The sequence below is a fragment of the Saccoglossus kowalevskii genome, chromosome 12, assembly GCF_978046115.1.
Source record: "Saccoglossus kowalevskii chromosome 12, keSacKowa6.1, whole genome shotgun sequence".
Classification (NCBI taxonomy): Eukaryota; Metazoa; Hemichordata; class Enteropneusta; family Harrimaniidae; genus Saccoglossus; species Saccoglossus kowalevskii.
In genome coordinates, this window is record NC_140652.1 from 24,349,999 (window position 1) to 24,373,656 (window position 23,658).

At 34.1% G+C, this 23,658-nt stretch overlaps 1 protein-coding gene across 1 annotated transcript in view; it reads left to right on the forward strand.

Annotated features, from left to right (window-relative positions):
• Positions 1 to 337: 337 nt before the first annotated feature.
• Positions 338 to 23,658, forward strand: part of LOC102801145 (uncharacterized) — a 30,111-nt gene continuing 6,790 nt past the window's right edge. Inside the window, exon 1 of the mRNA XM_085506193.1 lies at positions 338 to 443. The gene's annotated coding sequence lies outside the window, so the exon portion shown is untranslated. The remainder of the gene's footprint in view (positions 444 to 23,658) is intronic.

A 23,658-nucleotide genomic window follows, 5' to 3' on the forward strand; every position in this document is an offset into this window, starting at 1 on the left:
ATCAGAGAGTGAACGCGAAAGTTGGGTGGCCGTGTTCACTTTATCACAGTCCTTCTATGAGAGACTGTGACTTTATTCATTAATATGTAAGATATGTAAAACATGGTGGTATGGGTAAAATAACATAAAATAAGATGTTGTAATACAAAACACTTTAGATTTGGAGTCGTTATGTGATCGAATTACACATATTGTAATGTACACTCGCTGTGTATGTCGCACGGGACCCAAACCAACCACGATGCGGCACAGCGGTTCTGGCGCAGCTTGGTTGCGCTACGTAGAAAACGAAAGTTTACTGTTTATACGACTTTAGTGGCGCAATGTAGCCAGCGTCTTTGTTCAAAATGGCTACCACAGACGAGCTGTCATCTCCGCAGTACCAGGCCTGACTATATTTTTCGCTGTGCCTCACACACACAACATGATTGTGATTATGAAACGTAAGTATGTTCTTATTATTAGATGTACGTAATTGTGTCGTGATTGCAGTTAAACTGTCACTTGGCCGGCGTTCAATACAATAGTAGATGTAAATACTATGTAATATCAGGTCGTCACTCGGCTGAAGCTAGCAGACACTCCCAGCAGACAGTGGAAGCTAGCAGACACACTAGCAGCCACAGTCTATAAGGCATAATAATGCTTTGAATCATAGTTTATCACATCTTTTTGCATCACGTAATCATAGTTTGACATCAATATATTAATATAAATGGCTAATATTCATTTAAACCGAGAAATTATAACAAATGTACTCACTCCCCCTGAAAGTGTATCTCTATGTGAGTGTATATAAACACTATTCCCAATATTTTTTGGGAAATATTGAGTGTGCACCTTATCCACATATATGGTATGAAACATGTATTGACTACAATTTGTGATAGGTGACATTTAATAATTAGCAGACAATTTTAAAATATGGAAATCATAATTATGGTAGAACTGCTCTTTTTGCTAGCAGACACTAATTAAATCACAAATTACAGTTAAAATATTGAGTGTGCACCTTAACCACCTATGTGGTATGAAACATACATGTATGGACTACAATTTGTGATAGGCGACATTTAATAATTAGCAGACAATTTTAAAATATGGAAATCATAATTGTGGTAGAACTGCCCTATCTATTTGCTAGCAGACACTAATTAAGTCACTAATTACAGTAAAAATATTGAGTGTGCACCTTAACCACCTATGTGGTATGAAACATACATGTATGGACTACAATTTGTGATAGGTGACATTTAATAATTAGCAGACAATTTTAAAATATGGAAATCATAATTATGGTAGAACTGCTCTTTTTGCTAGCAGACACTAATTAAATCACAAATTACAGTTAAAATATTGAGTGTGCACCTTAACCACCTATGTGGTATGGAACATACATGTATTGACAACAATTTGTGATAGGTGACATTTAATAATTAGCAGACAATTTTAAAATATGGAAATCATAATTATGGTAGAACTGCTTGTTTTGCTAGCAGACACTAATTAAGTCACAAATTACAGTTAAAATATTGAGTGTGCACCTTAACCACTTATGTGATATGAAACATACATGTATTGACAACAATTTGTGATACTGTGGAATACTTTATTTTCGCTGGGATTAATTTTCGCTGAAAAGACTTTTTGGGCATTTTGCTTGGAATTTATTTTCACTGATTTTTCATGAGTTTAATGTGAAATATAGGAAAAAAAGTATATTCGCTGGATTTTATTTTCACGGAATCATCCCTTCAGCGAAAATAGCGAAAATAAATTCCAAGCGAAAATAAAGTATTATACAGATAGGTGACATTTAATAATTAGCAGACAATTTCAAAATATGGAAAACATAATTATGGTAGAACTGTCCTAAACTTTTAAGTGTTAAATCCTTAACTTGAAAAATTTTTTTTTTTGCCAATTTATTATAAAGATGCAAAAGAACTTTCCAGATTCAATGAGAAATAAATATACATAACATGTACTAATAAAGACTATGGTTCGCCTCTAATTTTGTTTGTTTGTTTGTTTGTTCGAGCCAGTAAATTTAAATTTACTTGGAATTTGAAATATATACTTTCGGCACAATAAAAAGTATTACCAAAAGATAAGGTTCTTGCTGATAGTCTAAAAATAATGTATGTCCCCCTCACAATATCCTGATTTTGTACCATTGCTATCTTGTTTTGGGCAACCACCAAGAATGGCATTTATTATGGCATAATTTTTTATTACATACATGTATATTCATATAAATTAGATATATTATATGTATTAGCGTAGCATGCGCGTTAGCTGTGCCGTCGTGACTGTGCTGCTATTGGTTGACCGATACAATTGGACTGGCAGACTTCCAACATGGTGATTTTGAATGAATGCTGATTTGCCTGATATTGCAACAATGTTGCAAGAACCTGAGTGGTTGCCATGAGAGTGGTCTTGAATTTGCATATCATGCACATACATTGGCATTTCAGCTAGCAATGTTATTGGCTGTTACTAGGTAAGTGTTTCAGTTTTTCTGCTTATAAGCAAGAACTTTCAAATCTCCTGGTCCTTTTGATTCATACACTCTATGGAGAACATGATGAATGAAAACTGGTCAGTAGTAAAGCATAGTAAGAGGAGCAAATGGAGTCGAGGTGTTAGTGGGAAGACAAATAGATCATGTTTCCCACCAGTAGCCGAGAAGAGCCTGGTGAGTTTTATTTTAAATTTTTAACAGATTATTGAAATAATCATAAACTCTAGTCAGTCACAAAAAAGTATGGTTGCAGCATCTATTAAGGAATTCAAATTCCAATACAGACTTTACGATATTTATGGAGAAATATGCAAATCGATGTTAATCAAAATTTAGTGCATTATCAGTAGTTAATTTATCAACATTTTATATCAAGTTTTGGAAAATCAGCTTTGACATTATTTGTTTCATTGGTTATCAAATTTGTGCAATTGTACTAGACTGCTGTGAATGCATTAGTTATTCACTGGGTTTTAATTTTATTATTTTTTGCTGATAAGTAGATCCCGCTGAATTACTCTTACAAAAGTTTCCTATAGGGTTCCTATAGGACGAATTCCTGTAGAATGCCTATATTTTGACAAGGATTTTGTGTCAAAATATTAAAGGAATCCTACAGGAATTTGTCCAATCGGATTTTGTGTCAAAATATTGTAAATACTGGCGCGAGGGCTGGTGAGCAAACTCCCCCCCCCCCCCATGCAAAATATTGTGCTGCAACCTCTGTTGAAATACAATGAAAAAAATGACAATTCTTGAATGACACAAATAATAATTCCCCTACTCTGGCACTTCAAAAGACTTGATTTCCTTTTATGAAAATTATTCTATATTAATTCAAAGAAGTAAACAATCTCTACCAGTATTTACAAATGTACAAAAAAAATGATGTATATGTACAACATCCAGACAATCGAAAATAAATGTAGGGATATGCATATTGTGTTTTTGAAAAACAAAACACAGATGCTTCAATTCAAATAACTGGGTCCCTAATATGTGAGAGAGACTTCATTTTTATTTATTTTACCATACAATTATTCACATGGGCTACTAACTGAGTAAATATGGTGAAAATTTATAATTTCTATAATTGAGAAATCAAGTGAAATTATATTTAACAACAATTCTATTCGGTTACGAAATGAATTATCTACATTTGTACAAATTTAAAGGTACATTGTATGTTGTTGTTTTGTTTTTAATTTTAAAAGTTTACAAGTCAAACTGCTACTACATGTATTCCTTTTATTGAGTGCATTCTTCAAAAATTGGCTTTCACAAATTAAAGAATTTAATATGAAAAATCAAACATTAGGGTATAACGTTGAATTGTAATGCCACTATAAGAGAATTTTACCCAGCATTGGATAACTATTATGCATAATTATATATTAAAACCACTAAAGTTGAAATATGAAAAATACCATCAATGTGTGATAAATAATCAGGATATATTTGTAATATTAAATGGTTATAAACATCTGCAAAAATATCATAATTGTCTTTAAACTTAAGGAGAAATGACATACTTTTGAAGTCAACAGTCAGCTTGTTAATTAATTCAGTGTTACTAATCCTTAAATACAGTCAAAGAAAACCAACTAGATGAGATTGAGGGATTGAAGAACAACAAAAATTCAAAAAAAAATACGAGTCACAGGCAAAAATGCCGGTTGAGGGTGGCGGTCACCATACACCACCACGTCCCGCCATGTCTCAAACTTCAGTCAACCAAAGTACCGCTGAATGTCAAATATCCAGATACAAGTAGTATGACGAGTCATGGGAAAAATACGGGTCAAATTGTACAAAAACTGGAATGAAAACGTAGAAAATTCGTTGTTTTAATGATCCAAACTGTACATAAACTTGTATTTCAAAAGGCGTTGACGCAGTCAGTAAAAGGTCAGAAAGGTCATCTGTTATGCTAATTTTTGTGTTTACGCTGCTCTATTTGGATATGTTTGTTTTCATGCGAAATAAAAATTAGTTTGTATTCAATTTGAATTGTGTTCCGGATGTAATTTTTGTATGCATTCAGCGTACAACTATATACTATTTTTATAAATATTCATGTTCAAGGGCCATAATCATGATCTAATAGTAGATGCAAGTAAACTCTTTTTTTACTAGTTTTATCGAATTGTCAATATACTGGTATAATATAATAGCAATAACCCCGCCAAAGTTGAGTATACCACTTGATATTGCACAATTCACTCCATATATGCACTCGTCTGTGGCTTATGTATATATGTCTTGAATTGTGCAATTATCTCGTGGTACACACGCCTTCGGCTGGGGGTTATTGCTTAATTATTAGTCCGCTGCAGACCATGCTCTATGGCACGATGTGATGCATGGTAAATTAAACAACAGACTTGATAGATGTTTTTCATCATGTTGTGTGTTCTGAGAATATTCAGTTTTAATTATTTTATTTGATTTAAGCCAACCGTACAACACCCTCTATGACTGCACAATCATGGCTAAATATATACAATATTAGCCACAACTCATTATGAAAAGTGCAGACCAGTATCACAGGCATGATGGTATATGACATCCACATGACTATTTGAATTTTATTTTTCTGATTGCAAATCCCACTCTGTAATTGGTGCACACTTACAGCCGTTCTGATAATTATTAATTCATTAATACCTGGGGTTACTCAACACTCGGCAGTTGTTTTGTAAATTGTGCTATGTCAGGTGGACTCAGATGGTTATAACAATTTAAAATAACACTTTGAATGCATGTACAACATATAACCTGTTAATATATGGTAACCAATGCGTGTCGTTTTTAAACAGCGTTTTACCCGCATCTTGCAAGATAATGGAATGATTCCAATTGTGGGCGTGCCAATACAATGGCGCAATCAAGTCTAGATTGGAAAAGTGTTTTGCAAAGTTCTAACATATATTGCTAACTGACTGTCCGAATAATTCTCAGAACGACTGTAACATTGTGATGTGACTTACAGTATGAGCTATTAAATTCAAATATTTTAATTATATTATATATTGCACAAATTATGACAATAATATTTATTTTTTATTTTTAACAGTTTGTCATGCTATATGGTGACTCGCTACTGAGGATGGCTGTGGAAGGTGACGTCACATTACCTTCCAAAAGTGGGCTAGCATTAGGAGTGAACTGCACTCCTGGTGGTCAATATCACTATATCAGCCAGGAAGTGACAGATTCTATGCCACCTCAACAGCCTAAGATAGTTTTGCTTTGTGCTGGAACTAATAACATCAGTGTTTCCTTTGATAGAAGCCAAAGGGACTATCTTAAGCTGCTGAGAGTGGCTAAAGAGAAGTTCCCGATGAGTAAGGTAATGCATTTTTTATCTTCACAAAACAAAAACTGGTCAAAACAAAAACATATAAAATACAAATACAAGTTTGAAATTTTTATGAACTTAAGTCACAGGGTTGTTATCTATATGCTTCTATGGCTATAATATTGAGGTGGTGACAAACATGAAGAATGTGTGTCCTTGAAACAAATTCTAATTATGTTGAAATCCATATCATGAATGATTTTACTTCATTATTTGTAATTATATGTGTGAAAATCAATGTAATTTATAACTAAACAAGAATACGTTTTTAACTTATACAGATAGCAGTAGTAAGTATAGTCCCCCGGCTTGACTACCTGGGAAGCTATGTAGAAGATTTTAATTTGAGATGCAAGGAAGTAGCACTCAGTCATGGTGTATCGTTCATTGGCCTATCAAGTCAATTTCCATCTAGTGCAGGTCATCTGTGGAGCCATGACGGATTACACCTGAGTAAGTATGGCCTGCGACAGCTTCTACGTTGTCTAGAAGCTGCTGCATTTAGGATGGTACAGACATCTGAAGGGACACTGTGTTTAACAGATTCTGTACTACGTTTGATAGAGGCTAGATATTGTGCTAGTAGTTCCAGAATTACTAGTACTGATTCTGGTGTTGGTAAAGCTGTTTTCCCTCCTGGTTCGTTCCCAGCTTTGTGCCAACCGACCTCTGTCATTCCCCCATATGTTTCTAGAGTAAGACATGTGTGTTATTCTAGTGCTACATTGCCTACCATTACGGTAGGTACTCCAACTTGTGACAGCATTGCTGGATCTCATCCATCCTATGCTGACATTGTGACTGTTAGACAGTATGTTTTACCATCTATCAGTTATTCCTCTCTGCTTCGTCCGAGCGTTGGAAGGTCAGTTGGAGCCTCCAACACTCGTTCCTACCCTCCGCCTTGTCCGAGTGCTAGAAGGTCAGTTAGACCCTCCAACACTCGTCCCTCCCCTCCGCCGTGTCCGAGTGCTAGAAGGTCTGCTAGACCCTCCAACACTCGTCCCTCCCCTCCGCTGTGTCCGAGTGCTAGAAGGTCTGCTAGACCATCCAACATTCATCCCTCCCCTCTGCCTTGTCCGAGTGCTAGAAGGTCAGTTGGACCATCCAGCACTCGCCCCTCCCCGCCACCTTGTTCGAGTGCTAGAAGGTCAGTTAGACCCTCCAACACTCGTCCCTCCCCTCCGCCGTGTCCGAGTGCTAGAAGGTCTGCTAGACCCTCCAACACTCGTCCCTCCCCTCCGCTGTGTCCGAGTGCTAGAAGGTCTGCTAGACCATCCAACATTCGTCCCTCCCCTCTGCCTTGTCCGAGTGCTAGAAGGTCAGTTGGACCCTCCAACACTCGTCCCTCCCCTCCGCCTTGTCTGAGTGCTAGAAGGTCTGATAGACCTTCCAACACTGGTCCCTCTCCTCCGCCTTGTCTGAGTGCTAGAAGGTCAGTTGAACCATCCAGCACTCGTCCCTCCCCGCCGCCTTGTCTGAATGCTAGAAGGTCTGATAGACCTTCCAACACTCGTCCCTCCCCTCCGCCTTGTCTGAGTGCTAGAAGGTCAGTTGGACCCTCCAGCACTCATCCCTCCCCGCTGCCTTGTTCGAGTGCTAGAAGGTCAGTTAGACCTTCCAACACTCGTCCCTCCCCTCCGCCTTGTTCGAGTGCTAGAAGGTCAGTTAGACCTTCCAACACTCGTCCCTCCCCTCCGCCTTGTTCGAGTGCTAGAAGGTAAGTTAGACCTTCCAGCACTCGTCCCTCCCCTCTGCCTTGTTCGAGTGCTAGAAGGTCAGTTAGACCTTCCAACACTTGTTCCTCTGCTCTCCAACGTCCAAATACAGGAACCTCTACTCCTATGTCTTGTAGTCAACTTTTTCTTTCAAGATATTTTAAGACTGACATAGGAAATGGGTTCTCAGCTGCAATCAAGCCACCCAGGTGCAGCTCTTTGTACAAATTGCATGATTTGAAGTACAAATGCAAAAACAGTACTTGTAGAGTTAAAAGGGTAATTGACATTCATGACGGTTTATTGGGTGGTGCCCCTGAATCAAAACAATCACGTTTTGTGAACAATAGAAAAAAAATTAGAGACTACAATTGTTTAGCAGAAGCTATATGGGTACAACTTCCTTTAGATAGTGAATATCCGGACATAACAGACAAAACATTTTGGACTAGAGTAGCTAAAACTGCTGCATGGCCTACAAACAAAAAAACAGTGAAATATTTACAGGAGATATGGAGAGCAAACAGAGGGAATATCCAACATCTTCTATCATCCTTAGTCAATACAGTGGATAACAAGGAAACAGACCTAAATAACAAACATAAAAAGATTAATCTTAACAATAAATCTTCATTTGATAAATCACCCAAGCTTTCGAATGAGAAAAAAGAAAAACAGGCCAGACCAAAACGAAATGCTAAACTACCAGAAAAGTTTCGCCGTCAATCATGGTTAAGTAATGAAAAAAATTCAAACAAAAGTGAAAAGTTATATTGTGTCTGTAAAACAAAATATGATAAAAAAAAAACAATACATCAAATGTCAAATGTGTAATGAATGGTATCATTATGATTGTTTGCAATTGAATTCTGGTTTTAAATCTGGAAAAGGGATTACATTTGTGTGTGGTTTAGAAAAATGTAACGATAGTAGTACAGTATTTGAGATTAATGGAACAAAAATGCCAACTAGTGAAATAAAAGAAAATATTAGGAAAACAATAGAAGATAAATCACCAATACTAAATGCAATAAACTCAACAGATTCAACCAGGGATTTAGTTCTATTTGTAAATAATGACCAGTCTCAATTATGTAATAGCCAGGAAAATATAATTATAGATACACAAGTACAAAAACAAATGTCAAGCAAGGTTGGTCACTTTATAAATAGTAACAATAACAATAATACAAAATATGAAATTGAAAATAACATCAGTGATGACCAAGAAAAGGAAAGTGGTAGTTATAATGCAAAGCTTGGAGAAATACCAAATGCAGAATTAAATGACAGTAGTGTCAAGTATGACACAGAATCTAGTGATAGTGAAAATGAAATTAACCAACATGAGCAGGAGAAGAAAATTTATTCTCCTTCACATGAACCAGCCAATAAATTACTAATTAGAGACTTTATATCTCCTAATACAATGAGACATGTGTTTGGCTGTGACATGCCTTCTGGATTTGTAGAGAATGATATACCAAAATCATCCTCTTTCATTTTCCCCCCAAATACATGGGAACATCTTCGAAAACATCAAACTGGGAGACTATTTCCAAAAGGTGAATGGCAGTCAACAATTGAAAAGGGTATTGCACAGTCAAATCCATACTGTGCTATAATGTTTAATTATCACAAAGTCACAACAACAAATTCCCCAAATCCAAAGGGCTGCTTTTTCCAAGCACGAGGTCATTGTCAGTCGCAACACTGTTCTGTGACAGTGACAATAAAAATGAAAAAATTATACAAATGTGAAATATATTATGAAGGAAAAATGAAGCATGATCCAACAGAAAATATAGCTCGACCCATTCGTGGCGAGAGAAGACGTGAGTTAGAAAACAAATTTGCAGCTGGTACAAAGCCATTTAAACACTACATAACAGAAATGGAAAATTTAGATGGAAAACAGATTCTTTCAGACAACAGAAATACAACTGGTAAAACTCAAAGTGTATTTCAGAAAATTTCAAGTGAAGCCAGAACCAGTAAAAGACTACATAATGATGAAATACAAAGTATTCTGACAATGAAAGATGAAATGGCATCTAACCAACAAAATTGTAAAGTTAAAGGGTTTATACAACATTTTAGTGTCTCACCACTTTTTGTTGTTTGTTTTACTGAAGCAGGTGTCCGGTTTTGGCATGATTTGAGTAAAAAGGTTGTGGCTTTCTGGGATGCTACTGGTGGATGTCTTAAATCAACATTATCATCTGGGCGTTTGTTTTACTATGAACTAACAGTTGCAAATCCAGTTGGTCAAGGGCCAGATCTCCCACTTTCCTTTATGATCACTGAAGCACACAGCTTACCATACATATCATTCTGGATGCAGTGTTTTCGTCATGCAGAAAAAACAATATTTGGATTTCATGAAATATCACAACCATTACAAATTAACAGTGATGAAAGCTGGGTTTTTCTTTTGGCAACTTTAGAAGTTTTTAATCAGGAAACATTAGAAGCTTTTCTACAAAGAGCCTGGCGTATAGTCAATGGCCAATCAAGAAAGGATGACTTGCAAAAAACAATTCCTCATGCATGTGCAAGTCATTTCATGAAAAAGGTTAAACGTTCACTCAAAACATTCATTAGTGAAAAATCAGCAAATCTGAGCATCATGTATTGCATGAGTCTTCTTTGAAATTCTCCAAACTTAGATGATTTTGATGAAACTTTGTATAAAATAATGGTGCTTTTGCACAGTAAACAACAATCACCAACATTAGAACAGGCATGCAAACATTTGGAGTCAAAAGTCAGGAACATTGATAATTTAGGTGGGGTCACCATTAAATATTGCATTGAAAAACCAGATAATCTTTCAAAAAAAGAGACAAAAACTGTTTTAGCCCAACAAACTGAAGAGGATTTTCTTACAACATTCAATTCAAATTTCAAACAACATTTCAATGAGATCAAAGAAAAGGCAAAAATTGAAGCTGAAAATCAACAACATACAGAAATGATCAAAACAAATGCATATTATTCACCCAAATTAGCAGATTTTATGTGCAAATATTACTTACCAACATGTCCTTTTTGGTCTGGGTTATTGTTGGGAGATCTGACACGTCATGAACAGACAAATAAATTAACTAATAAAAACTATAATTTCATTGACAGGGGAAATGCAAGGACAATAGGTCATAGTGAACGTAGAATGGGGATTTTAAAGAATATTCAACTTGGCGGTAAAACACTTAGATTGGATGAATTTATTTCTGATGTATATGGGGATATAAAAGGTCAACAAAATGCATTTACTAGCAATCTTCTCGTTGGTAAGAAACGCAAAATGCAAACAACAATTAGAGAACAATGGGATAGCAAAAAAAGAAAAAACCAAAGAACATTTTCTTATCAAGCCACACCACCAAAGTCAGTAAAGGTTTTTTCGCAAAAATTAAGACAAATTAAAAGTACTACGTCAACAGATACATTCAAGAAATTTATTAGCAATACAAAACAATGTTCAGGACCAAACGATTTACATCGTTTCAACAGAGAACTTGGCCAAGAGTGGCATAATACACCTGATTTAATAAAAGATGAACTAAATCATTTGTCACCTTCAACACCAGATCCAAATCATTCAATTCAAACGATTTCGGCAAATAGTAATGTAGTTGTTGGATTAGAAAACTTTTCTAATAATTGTTGGTTTAATGCTGTTATTCAAAGTATTCTACACTGTGAATCAGTAAAGAATTCCCTGATGAAAAATCAATCAACACTCAGGGATTTCATAGAAGTATCACAAAATGAACGATTTTCGTTTGACAACTTGCATCAGTTACTAAACAAGATGTTAACAACTTCCAAAATGTCTCTAACAAAAACAGATATGGCCAATACACTTAGGTCTAGCAGTCAAATAGCGAGATTACAATTAAGGAAGCAACATGATGCACATGAATTTTATATTAACTTCATTGATAAATTCCTCAAGTACAGGGGCTTACAGACAGAAATGATAATAACACGAGAAAGAACTTGCAACACATGTGGGCATAAAACAAGAACAGATGAAATATTAAGTTACATACAACTAAACTTCCCAACTAACCGAAAACAAGATAGTTTTACACTACAAGATATTTTACAGCGTTTATTTGAAAGAGAGGAAATTCACGTAGACTGTGAGAGTTTGCAATGTAAAAATGAAAATCGAATAATTACGTCACAAGCCTTCATTAAATCAACATCTAATATTCTTGTCATATTATTGACCAGGCACAGCTGGAATAAAAGAACAAAACGGTTATCTAAAATCAAAAATGAAATTGAACTGGAGGACAAAATTGATCTTTCTCCTTTAATGAAAAACCCTATTAGTGAAAATAACTACATAATAAAGTCAAGTGTATCTCATGCTGGCCCTACAGCCAGTTGTGGTCACTATGTCTCAACATTATATTCTGAAGATAATCTTCCAATCATGTGTGATGATACTGACACTTATCACATTACACAAATTCCTCCAAATTATCATGAGTACATAATATTTTTTGAAAAAGATATAAAAGAAAAAATTTCACCCATACCTCACTGGCAAAACACTTCATTATCAGCAATGCAAAATTGTTTGGCAGTTAAAAATATAGCAGCAGAAATAAGCCAAAAAACACACAAAGATGATACCATGAAAAAAATAATTCATGGAGATTTTAATATACTGAAAACAGTTTCAATGAACCTAGGTGAACCACTTGCAGATGTATCTACAATAAAGTTTATAAATCATGTTTTAGGAGACATGCTAACATCACAAAGTAAAAAGAAATTTGTTATTAAACTATTACAACATTTTAATTGTCTGCACTGTCAAACTGTGTCAACAAGTGGTATTAAAGAAATTACATCCCTGCCTGTCAACAATTTCACAAAAGACTCTGTTAAAAATGCAATAAATGAAATAAGATTAAAGCCTATGAATCCAAAATGTAATTCTAACACATGTACAAAGCCAGATAAATTTAGAAGTTTTAAGCCTAGTGCAGAACCTTACATTTTTCAAGTAGGACAAACAATAATACTTTATACAAAAAAAACATCAACTGACTTCCAACTAACAGCAAATCTTGATCTTTCCGCGGTTGTTGATGAATTCCCAACTTTTATAAGTAAAAGGACTGTATTTTCAATGAAGACCATTGTTGTTTGTAAATCTGTTAGTTCTGGAAACGTACAATACAATACTTATATTAAAAATGTTGGGAAGTGGGAACTCACATCTATGTCCAGCCCACAGAATAAATCATTTTGTACATTTAGTAAACTTCACACTGACTGTTTTGAGGCAGAGGAATGCATAGCATTTTATGACAGAATAACTCAGAGTAAATATTCATCATCCGATATTAAATTCAAACATAGCTCTGATAATGATATGAATAGTTGTGGTAAAAATAAAATTGTAATATCAATTGGAAAGAAAAAGTATGAGAAAATGTTGGAGGATATGCGAGATATTGATGATATTTTAGTGGTAGGGATAAATATACAAAAACAATGTATCTTTGATTTAATAAATGGACATTGGCTAGATGACTGTTTGATTACATAATACATAAGACTTCTTGTTGAAGGCAATAATAAACAGAATACAATTTTAGTCCAAGATGCTTGTTGGGCACTCCAAAAACTGTCAAGTTCATTAAATGCTGGGTTACCAATGCCCTATAGACAAACAAATTGGTTCAATTATGAATATATCTATATACCTTCAAATTTAAGGGGATCACACTGGATTATATTTATAGTCAAAATTAAACTACAGGAAATTTATGTAATTGATCCTTATGGCCCACTTGATAGTAATGGCAAACACCTTTTAGAACAGCTATTTAAATACATACAATTTATACATCTATTAAGATATGGAAATAAAAATCATTTAACCCAATGGACTGTAAAAGTCTTGTCTCAAAATAAATTATTCATAAAGCAGAATGATACACAAAACTGTGGGTTGTTAATTTGTGCATATGCCAAGTGCATATTGCTTGATGCACCATTGTCAGTAGACACAAGTTTAGAGATGCTAAACAGCATGAGAGTTACCATGGCATATGAACTAATTACACAGAATATCCTAGTTAGAAAGCAAATTACAAGTGAAACCAATATTAAAACCATTCAAACAACAGGTAAAATAGAGCAAACAAAATTGCAAGATAGAAGATTTTCACTTGATAAACAAATAGTTAATATACCTAAACTATATAAACGGTCAGTCGAATGGGTAGAAACATCTGTAATTTGGAGATATCGGGAGGTAGATAGAAGAGTAATTAAAAATCCAAGCAAGAGAAGTGACTTCCTTGATGGATTTATAAAACCAAAAATTATCCGTGAAAATTTCAAAATTTCAGAACCACTTACACTCTCAGTTAAACTTGACACTGGACATGCATACTTATATGATGGCAATCATCGAATACGTATTGCAAAAGAATTAAATATAAAATGGATACCAATAGTGATTTCAACAGTATTTCTTAATGACTTAACAGATATTCATGGAAATGAATGGCAGAAAGTTCCATCATGGAAAGGGTGTCTGCTCCAGATACAGCAATTGCCAATTACACCTTCCGATCTTGGATTTGATGCTTGTGCCACTTGTCCATTAGACAAATAAATAAATAAATAGCTTAGTTTTACAATGTTCAGTCATGCCTACCTATAACGTGATCGGCTTGATTAAAACTTGATCGGCTTTACTATCCAAAAGCTCCAAGTTTGAAATACAAGCATCTGAGAGCGCTGGAAAAACCAGCAGCCTAGGGATGCAAGCATCCCTAAGTAACCAGTACTAAAATTTGTAGCTGTTGAAAAACAGCCACAAATTTTAGGCCGTCCATAAATCCCAGAATTACCTTTGGTAGAAGTCTGATTTCAAAGATTTCTTATTTCAGAATTCTTTCTTTTCAGAATTTAAAACCATGGTAATCATGTCATCACCCCATCCATCCTTTCCTGGGCTGCAGGTATCACACAATGTACAGCTTTGTGGGTATCTGCTATGGCATCAGACACTGTTAAGACAAATAGGACATGACAGTAGTCCATAAGCATAAATGTTTTGGGTGAGATCACATCATCTGAAACTTACCCACAGTAAATTGGACCTGCTTTTAAATTTTGTTTTTTTTAACATTACAATTTTATATCTTGCAGATATTTTGTGCCTTACTGCATTCATCATATATTCTTGATCTAATTATCAGGGAAAATGTATGCACTCCCAGTACAGGAAATATCATAGCATAGGATTTTTTGTGATAAGTCATCAGTAAAAATTACTTATTTTAGGGAATTAACAAACAATTTTGAAAAGACAACCTGAAAAGCTCATTAAAATTTTGGCACAATTATCACTGAGCTTTGAATTTTTTTGACCTGTCAATAATTATCACACACAAATAATCACAGTTTATATTTGGTTAGTGAATATGTTTGTTTTTTTTAAATTCAATTAGGAAAATCTATTGTCATTGTTTACCACAATGAAATTTGTTTCGACAAATCATTTTTGGAAATGAATTTTTTTTAATGTTTTTACAGAAAACTTTTAAATAAACTCGTTTGAACTTCAATGAAATGTGTTGCATTCCATTATTATAACTGTTACCAGTGTCATTGTCACAGTCGTCATAACATGTTGTGTCATAGATGAGTCCCATGCGTACAACTTACGTAAAATACATTTTTTATTTAAAATTTGAATGTGAACCGTATGACGATTGTGACATTATGAGTGAAAGCAATGATTCATATATAGGCACTTTCACCCCCACATATAATACCACAAGTACACCTCAAACAACAGCACCTTTATTATATTTCTGCGACCGAATACAATTCACCAATCTTTGAAATGTCACATACAGATGTGTTCAAAAATGTTATTGATGCATTTGTATGTCTTCCTTATTTAGAAAATTATGTGTCACTTTAACATCACATTCTTTTGTTAGTCCCCGTTCGGACGTAGTCCGAAAACGGGGACTTATGGTTTGCCCTGTGTGCGTCCGTCCGTCCGTGCGTCCGTGCATCCGTGCGTCCGTGCGTCCGTGATCACCTGTATCTCGAACATGCATGGACCGATTAAGTTCAAACTTCACTCATACATCACACATTATATGGGACATATGCACATGCATTTTTTTCATGATCCGATTAACGATAGCCGAATAGCGGCCATTTTAAGGCCGAAAATGCATCAAAATCGCACATTTTCACCATTCCGGACCCGGATCTCAGTTATGCATGGACAGATTTTGTTTAAATTTGGTACATACATTAAACATAATAGGACCTTGATGCACGTCTTTTTTTTTTTTGGATCGGGTTCGAAATAGCCGACTGGCGGCCATTTTGTTTTAAAGAATTCAGTTCTGGATCCGTATCTGAGACATGCTTGGATTGATCGAGTTCAAACTTCACACACACAAGGTACATCATGTCACAAATATGTATGTGCATTTGTTTCATGATCTCATTAACGATAGCCAAATGGCGGCCGCTTTAAGGTCGAAAATGCATTGAAATCGCACATTTTCACCATTCCGGACCCGGATCTCAGTTATGCATGGACGGATTTCATTCAAATTTGGTACATACATTAAACATAATAGGACCTTGATGCACATCATTTTTTTTTTCGGATCAAGTTCGAAATGGCCGACTGGCGGCCATTTTGTTTTAAAGAATTCAGTTCTGGATCCGTATCCGAGACATGTCTGGATTGATCAAGTTCAAACTTCACACACACAAGGTACATCATGTCACAAATATGTATGTGCATTTGTTTCATGATCTCATTAACGATAGCCAAATGGCGGCCACTTTAAGGCCGAAAATGCATTGAAATCGCACATTTTCACCATTCCGGACACGGATCTCAGTTATGCATGGATGGATTTCATTCAAATTTGGTACATACATTAAACATAATAGGACCTTGATGCACGTCATTTTTTTTTTCGGATCAAGTTCGAAATAGCCGACTGGCGGCCATTTTGTTTTAAAGAATTCAGTTCTGGATCCGTATCCGAGACATGCTTGGATTGATCGAGTTCAAACTTCACACACACAAGGTACATCATGTCACAAATATGTATGTGCATTTGTTTCATGATCTCATTAACGATAGCCAAATGGAGGCCGCTTTAAGGCCGAAAATGCATTGAAATCGCACATTTTCACCATTCCGGACCCGTATCTCAGTTATGCATGGATGGATTTTGTTCAAATTTGGTACATACATTAAACATAATAGGACCTTGATGCACGTTTTTTTTTTTTCGGATCAAGTTTGAAATGGCCGACTGGCGGCCATTTTGTTAAAGAATTCAGTTCTGGATCCGTATCCAAGACATGTCTGGATTGATCAAGTTCAAACTTCACACACACATGGTACATCATGTCACAAATAGATATGTGCCTTTGTTTCATGATCTGCTTAACAATAGCGAAATGATGGCCATTTTAAGGCCGAAAATGCATCAAAATCACGTATTTTCACAATTCCAGAACCGGATCTCAGTCATGCATGGATGGATTTTGTTCAGATTTAGCACAATGTGTTGTACATATGCAGGTGCATTTCGGTCATGATCTGCTTTGAATGTATATGTCACTCAAATATGAACGGAACGGGGACGTGTCATTGACAATGACTTGTTCACTTCAGACACAAGAACACTATTAAATATTGCATAATGCTAAAGATTCTTTATTGCGATTTTGTGTTTTAGTTTCATTAATTATTATTAAAAGCAGGGAAAAAATGTATAATAATATTATGAGGTTATTATGAGGTTGATGCAACGGCATACCGTCTGAGTGCATATTTTGAGATATCCTCAGAATAACCTTACTATTATACATCTTTTCCTTCCAAAGGTACATAATGGGAAAGCTGAGGTCCAAAATGTTTAGAACAGAATCAGCGAACTTCTTTGTGTGGAGTCAATTCAAAGTCTAGTGGCAGCCATGTTTGTTTTTATCATTAGAGGACGCTTATGCATGTAATCATTCCATATTTGGAATTTGCATTTCCTTATATGGTAGGATGAAAATACCCCATAAAATACCGCACAATTACGGCATGCTGTAACTTCTGGCATTACGGTGACAGATGTATAATAATATTATGAGGTTATTACAAGAATAACACGAAGTATACACAACAGCAGTATGGTGATCATATCGACAGAAGTGTAGCAGAGGTTGATAAGTTACCGTAATGCTAGAGTGCATATAGATTGCGATAATCTCATTAATATAGTGATAATTAATGAGTGGAAGCTAAATGACAGTGCACACCCGATATTTTTAATTAAATTGGTGATTTAAATTGCATAGATGGGCAGTTCTACCACAATTATGATTTCCATATTTTAAAATTTTCTGCTAATTATTAAATGTCACCTATCACAAATGGTAGTCAATACATGTATGTTTCATATAACATAGGTGGTTAAGGTGCACACTCAATATTTTTACTGTAATTAGTGACTTAATTAGTGTCTGCTAGCAAATAGATAGGGCAGTTCTACCACAATTATGATTTCCATATTTTAAAATTGTCTGCTAATTATTAAATGTCACCTATCACAAATTGTTGTCAATACATGTATGTTCCATACCACATAGGTGGTTAAGGTGCACACTCAATATTTTAACTGTAATTTGTGATTTAATTAGTGTCTGCTAGCAAAAAGAGCAGTTCTACCATAATTATGATTTCCATATTTTAAAATTGTCTGCTAATTATTAAATGTCACCTATCACAAATTGTAGTCCATACATGTATGTTTCATACCACATAGGTGGTTAAGGTGCACACTCAATATTTTTACTGTAATTAGTGACTTAATTAGTGTCTGCTAGCAAATAGATAGGGCAGTTCTACCACAATTATGATTTCCATATTTTAAAATTGTCTGCTAATTATTAAATGTCACCTATCACAAATTGTAGTCCATACATGTATGTTTCATACCACATAGGTGGTTAAGGTGCACACTCAATATTTTTACTGTAATTAGTGACTTAATTAGTGTCTGCTAGCATATAGATAGGGCAGTTCTACCACAATTATGATTTCCATATTTTAAAATTGTCTGCTAATTATTAAATGTCACCTATCACAAATTGTAGTCAATACATGTATGTTTCATACCACATAGGTGGTTAAGGTGCACACTCAATATTTTTACTGTAATTAGTGACTTAATTAGTGTCTGCTAGCATATAGATAGGGCAGTTCTACCACAATTATGATTTCCATATTTTAAAATTGTCTGCTAATTATTAAATGTCACCTATCACAAATTGTAGTCAATACATGTATGTTTCATACCACATAGGTGGTTAAGGTGCACACTCAATATTTTTACTGTAATTAGTGACTTAATTAGTGTCTGCTAGCAAATAGATAGGGCAGTTCTACCATAATTATGATTTCCATATTTTAAAATTTTCTGCTAATTATTAAATGTCACCTATCACAAATTGTAGTCCATACATGTATGTTTCATACCACATAGGTGGTTAAGGTGCACACTCAATATTTTTACTGTAATTAGTGACTTAATTAGTGTCTGCTAGCATATAGATAGGGCAGTTCTAGCATAATTATGATTTCCATATTTTAAAATTGTCTGCTAATTATTAAATGTCACCTATCACAAATGGTAGTCAATACATGTATGTTTCATACCACATAGGTGGTTAAGGTGCACACTCAATATTTTAACTGTAATTTGTGACTTAATTAGTGTCTGCTAGCAAAACAAGCAGTTCTACCATAATTATGATTTCCATATTTTAAAATTGTCTGCTAATTATTAAATGTCACCTATTGCAAATTGTTGTCAGTACATGTATGTTTCATACCACATAAGTGGTTAAGGTGCACACTCAATATTTTTACTGTAATTAGTGACTTAATTAGTGTCTGCTAGCAAATAGATAGGGCAGTTCTACCACAATTATGATTTCCATATTTTAAAATTTTCTGCTAATTATTAAATGTCACCTATCACAAATGGTAGTCAATACATGTATGTTTCATATAACATAGGTGGTTAAGGTGCACACTCAATATTTTTACTGTAATTAGTGACTTAATTAGTGTCTGCTAGCAAATAGATAGGGCAGTTCTACCACAATTATGATTTCCATATTTTAAAATTGTCTGCTAATTATTAAATTTCACCTATCACAAATTGTTGTCAATACATGTATGTTCCATACCACATAGGTGGTTAAGGTGCACACTCAATATTTTAACTGTAATTTGTGATTTAATTAGTGTCTGCTAGCAAAAAGAGCAGTTCTACCATAATTATGATTTCCATATTTTAAAATTGTCTGCTAATTATTAAATGTCACCTATCACAAATTGTAGTCCATACATGTATGTTTCATACCACATAGGTGGTTAAGGTGCACACTCAATATTTTTACTGTAATTAGTGACTTAATTAGTGTCTGCTAGCAAATAGATAGGGCAGTTCTACCACAATTATGATTTCCATATTTTAAAATTGTCTGCTAATTATTAAATGTCACCTATCACAAATTGTAGTCAATACATGTATGTTTCATACCACATAGGTGGTTAAGGTGCACACTCAATATTTTTACTGTAATTTGTGACTTAATTAGTGTCTGCTAGCAAATAGATAGGGCAGTTCTACCATAATTATGATTTCCATATTTTAAAATTTTCTGCTAATTATTAAATGTCACCTATCACAAATAGTAGTCAATACATGTATGTTTCATATAACATAAGTGGTTAAGGTGCACACTCAATATTTTTACTGTAATTAGTGACTTAATTAGTGTCTGCTAGCAAAAAGAGCAGTTCCACCACAATTATGATTTCCATATTTTAAAATTGTCTGCTAATTATTAAATGTCACCTATCACAAATTGTAGTCAATACATGTATGTTTCATACCACATAGGTGGTTAAGGTGCACACTCAATATTTTAACTGTAATTTGTGACTTAATTAGTGTCTGCTAGCAAAACAAGCAGTTCTACCATAATTATGATTTCCATATTTTAAAATTGTCTGCTAATTATTAAATGTCACCTATTGCAAATTGTTGTCAGTACATGTATGTTTCATACCACATAAGTGGTTAAGGTGCACACTCAATATTTTTACTGTAATTAGTGACTTAATTAGTGTCTGCTAGCAAATAGATAGGGCAGTTCTACCACAATTATGATTTCCATATTTTAAAATTTTCTGCTAATTATTAAATGTCACCTATCACAAATGGTAGTCAATACATGTATGTTTCATATAACATAGGTGGTTAAGGTGCACACTCAATATTTTTACTGTAATTAGTGACTTAATTAGTGTCTGCTAGCAAATAGATAGGGCAGTTCTACCACAATTATGATTTCCATATTTTAAAATTGTCTGCTAATTATTAAATGTCACCTATCACAAATTGTAGTCAATACATGTATGTTTCATATAACATAGGTGGTTAAGGTGCACACTCAATATTTTTACTGTAATTAGTGACTTAATTAGTGTCTGCTAGCAAATAGATAGGGCAGTTCTACCACAATTATGATTTCCATATTTTAAAATTGTCTGCTAATTATTAAATGTCACCTATCACAAATTGTTGTCAATACATGTATGTTCCATACCACATAGGTGGTTAAGGTGCACACTCAATATTTTAACTGTAATTTGTGATTTAATTAGTGTCTGCTAGCAAAAAGAGCAGTTCTACCATAATTATGATTTCCATATTTTAAAATTGTCTGCTAATTATTAAATGTCACCTATCACAAATTGTAGTCCATACATGTATGTTTCATACCACATAGGTGGTTAAGGTGCACACTCAATATTTTTACTGTAATTAGTGACTTAATTAGTGTCTGCTAGCAAATAGATAGGGCAGTTCTACCACAATTATGATTTCCATATTTTAAAATTGTCTGCTAATTATTAAATGTCACCTATCACAAATTGTAGTCCATACATGTATGTTTCATACCACATAGGTGGTTAAGGTGCACACTCAATATTTTTACTGTAATTAGTGACTTAATTAGTGTCTGCTAGCATATAGATAGGGCAGTTCTACCACAATTATGATTTCCATATTTTAAAATTGTCTGCTAATTATTAAATGTCACCTATCACAAATTGTAGTCAATACATGTATGTTTCATACCACATAGGTGGTTAAGGTGCACACTCAATATTTTTACTGTAATTTGTGACTTAATTAGTGCCTGCTAGCATATAGATAGGGCAGTTCTACCACAATTATGATTTCCATATTTTAAAATTGTCTGCTAATTATTAAATGTCACCTATCACAAATTGTTGTCAATACATGTATGTTCCATACCACATAGGTGGTTAAGGTGCACACTCAATATTTTAACTGTAATTTGTGATTTAATTAGTGTCTGCTAGCAAAAAGAGCAGTTCTACCATAATTATGATTTCCATATTTTAAAATTGTCTGCTAATTATTAAATGTCACCTATCACAAATTGTAGTCCATACATGTATGTTTCATACCACATAGGTGGTTAAGGTGCACACTCAATATTTTTACTGTAATTAGTGACTTAATTAGTGTCTGCTAGCAAATAGATAGGGCAGTTCTACCACAATTATGATTTCCATATTTTAAAATTGTCTGCTAATTATTAAATGTCACCTATCACAAATTGTAGTCCATACATGTATGTTTCATACCACATAGGTGGTTAAGGTGCACACTCAATATTTTTACTGTAATTAGTGACTTAATTAGTGTCTGCTAGCATATAGATAGGGCAGTTCTACCACAATTATGATTTCCATATTTTAAAATTGTCTGCTAATTATTAAATGTCACCTATCACAAATTGTAGTCAATACATGTATGTTTCATACCACATAGGTGGTTAAGGTGCACACTCAATATTTTTACTGTAATTTGTGACTTAATTAGTGCCTGCTAGCATATAGATAGGGCAGTTCTACCACAATTATGATTTCCATATTTTAAAATTGTCTGCTAATTATTAAATGTCACCTATCACAAATTGTTGTCAATACATGTATGTTCCATACCACATAGGTGGTTAAGGTGCACACTCAATATTTTAACTGTAATTTGTGATTTAATTAGTGTCTGCTAGCAAAAAGAGCAGTTCTACCATAATTATGATTTCCATATTTTAAAATTGTCTGCTAATTATTAAATGTCACCTATCACAAATTGTAGTCCATACATGTATGTTTCATACCACATAGGTGGTTAAGGTGCACACTCAATATTTTTACTGTAATTAGTGACTTAATTAGTGTCTGCTAGCAAATAGATAGGGCAGTTCTACCACAATTATGATTTCCATATTTTAAAATTGTCTGCTAATTATTAAATGTCACCTATCACAAATTGTAGTCCATACATGTATGTTTCATACCACATAGGTGGTTAAGGTGCACACTCAATATTTTTACTGTAATTAGTGACTTAATTAGTGTCTGCTAGCATATAGATAGGGCAGTTCTACCACAATTATGATTTCCATATTTTAAAATTGTCTGCTAATTATTAAATGTCACCTATCACAAATTGTAGTCAATACATGTATGTTTCATACCACATAAGTGGTTAAAGTGCACACTCAATATTTTTACTGTAATTTGTGACTTAATTAGTGTCTGCTAGCAAAAAGGGCAGTTCCACCACAATTATGATTTGCATATTTTAAAATTGTCTGCTAATTATTAAATGTCACCTATTACAAATTGTAGTCAATACATGTATGTTTCAAACCAGATAAGTGGTTAAGGTGCACACTCAATATTTTTACTGTAATTTGTGACTTAATTAGTGTCTGCTAGCAAATAGATAGGGCAGTTCTACCATAATTATGATTTCCATATTTTAAAATTTTCTGCTAATTATTAAATGTCACCTATCACAAATAGTAGTCAATACATGTATGTTTCATATAACATAAGTGGTTAAGGT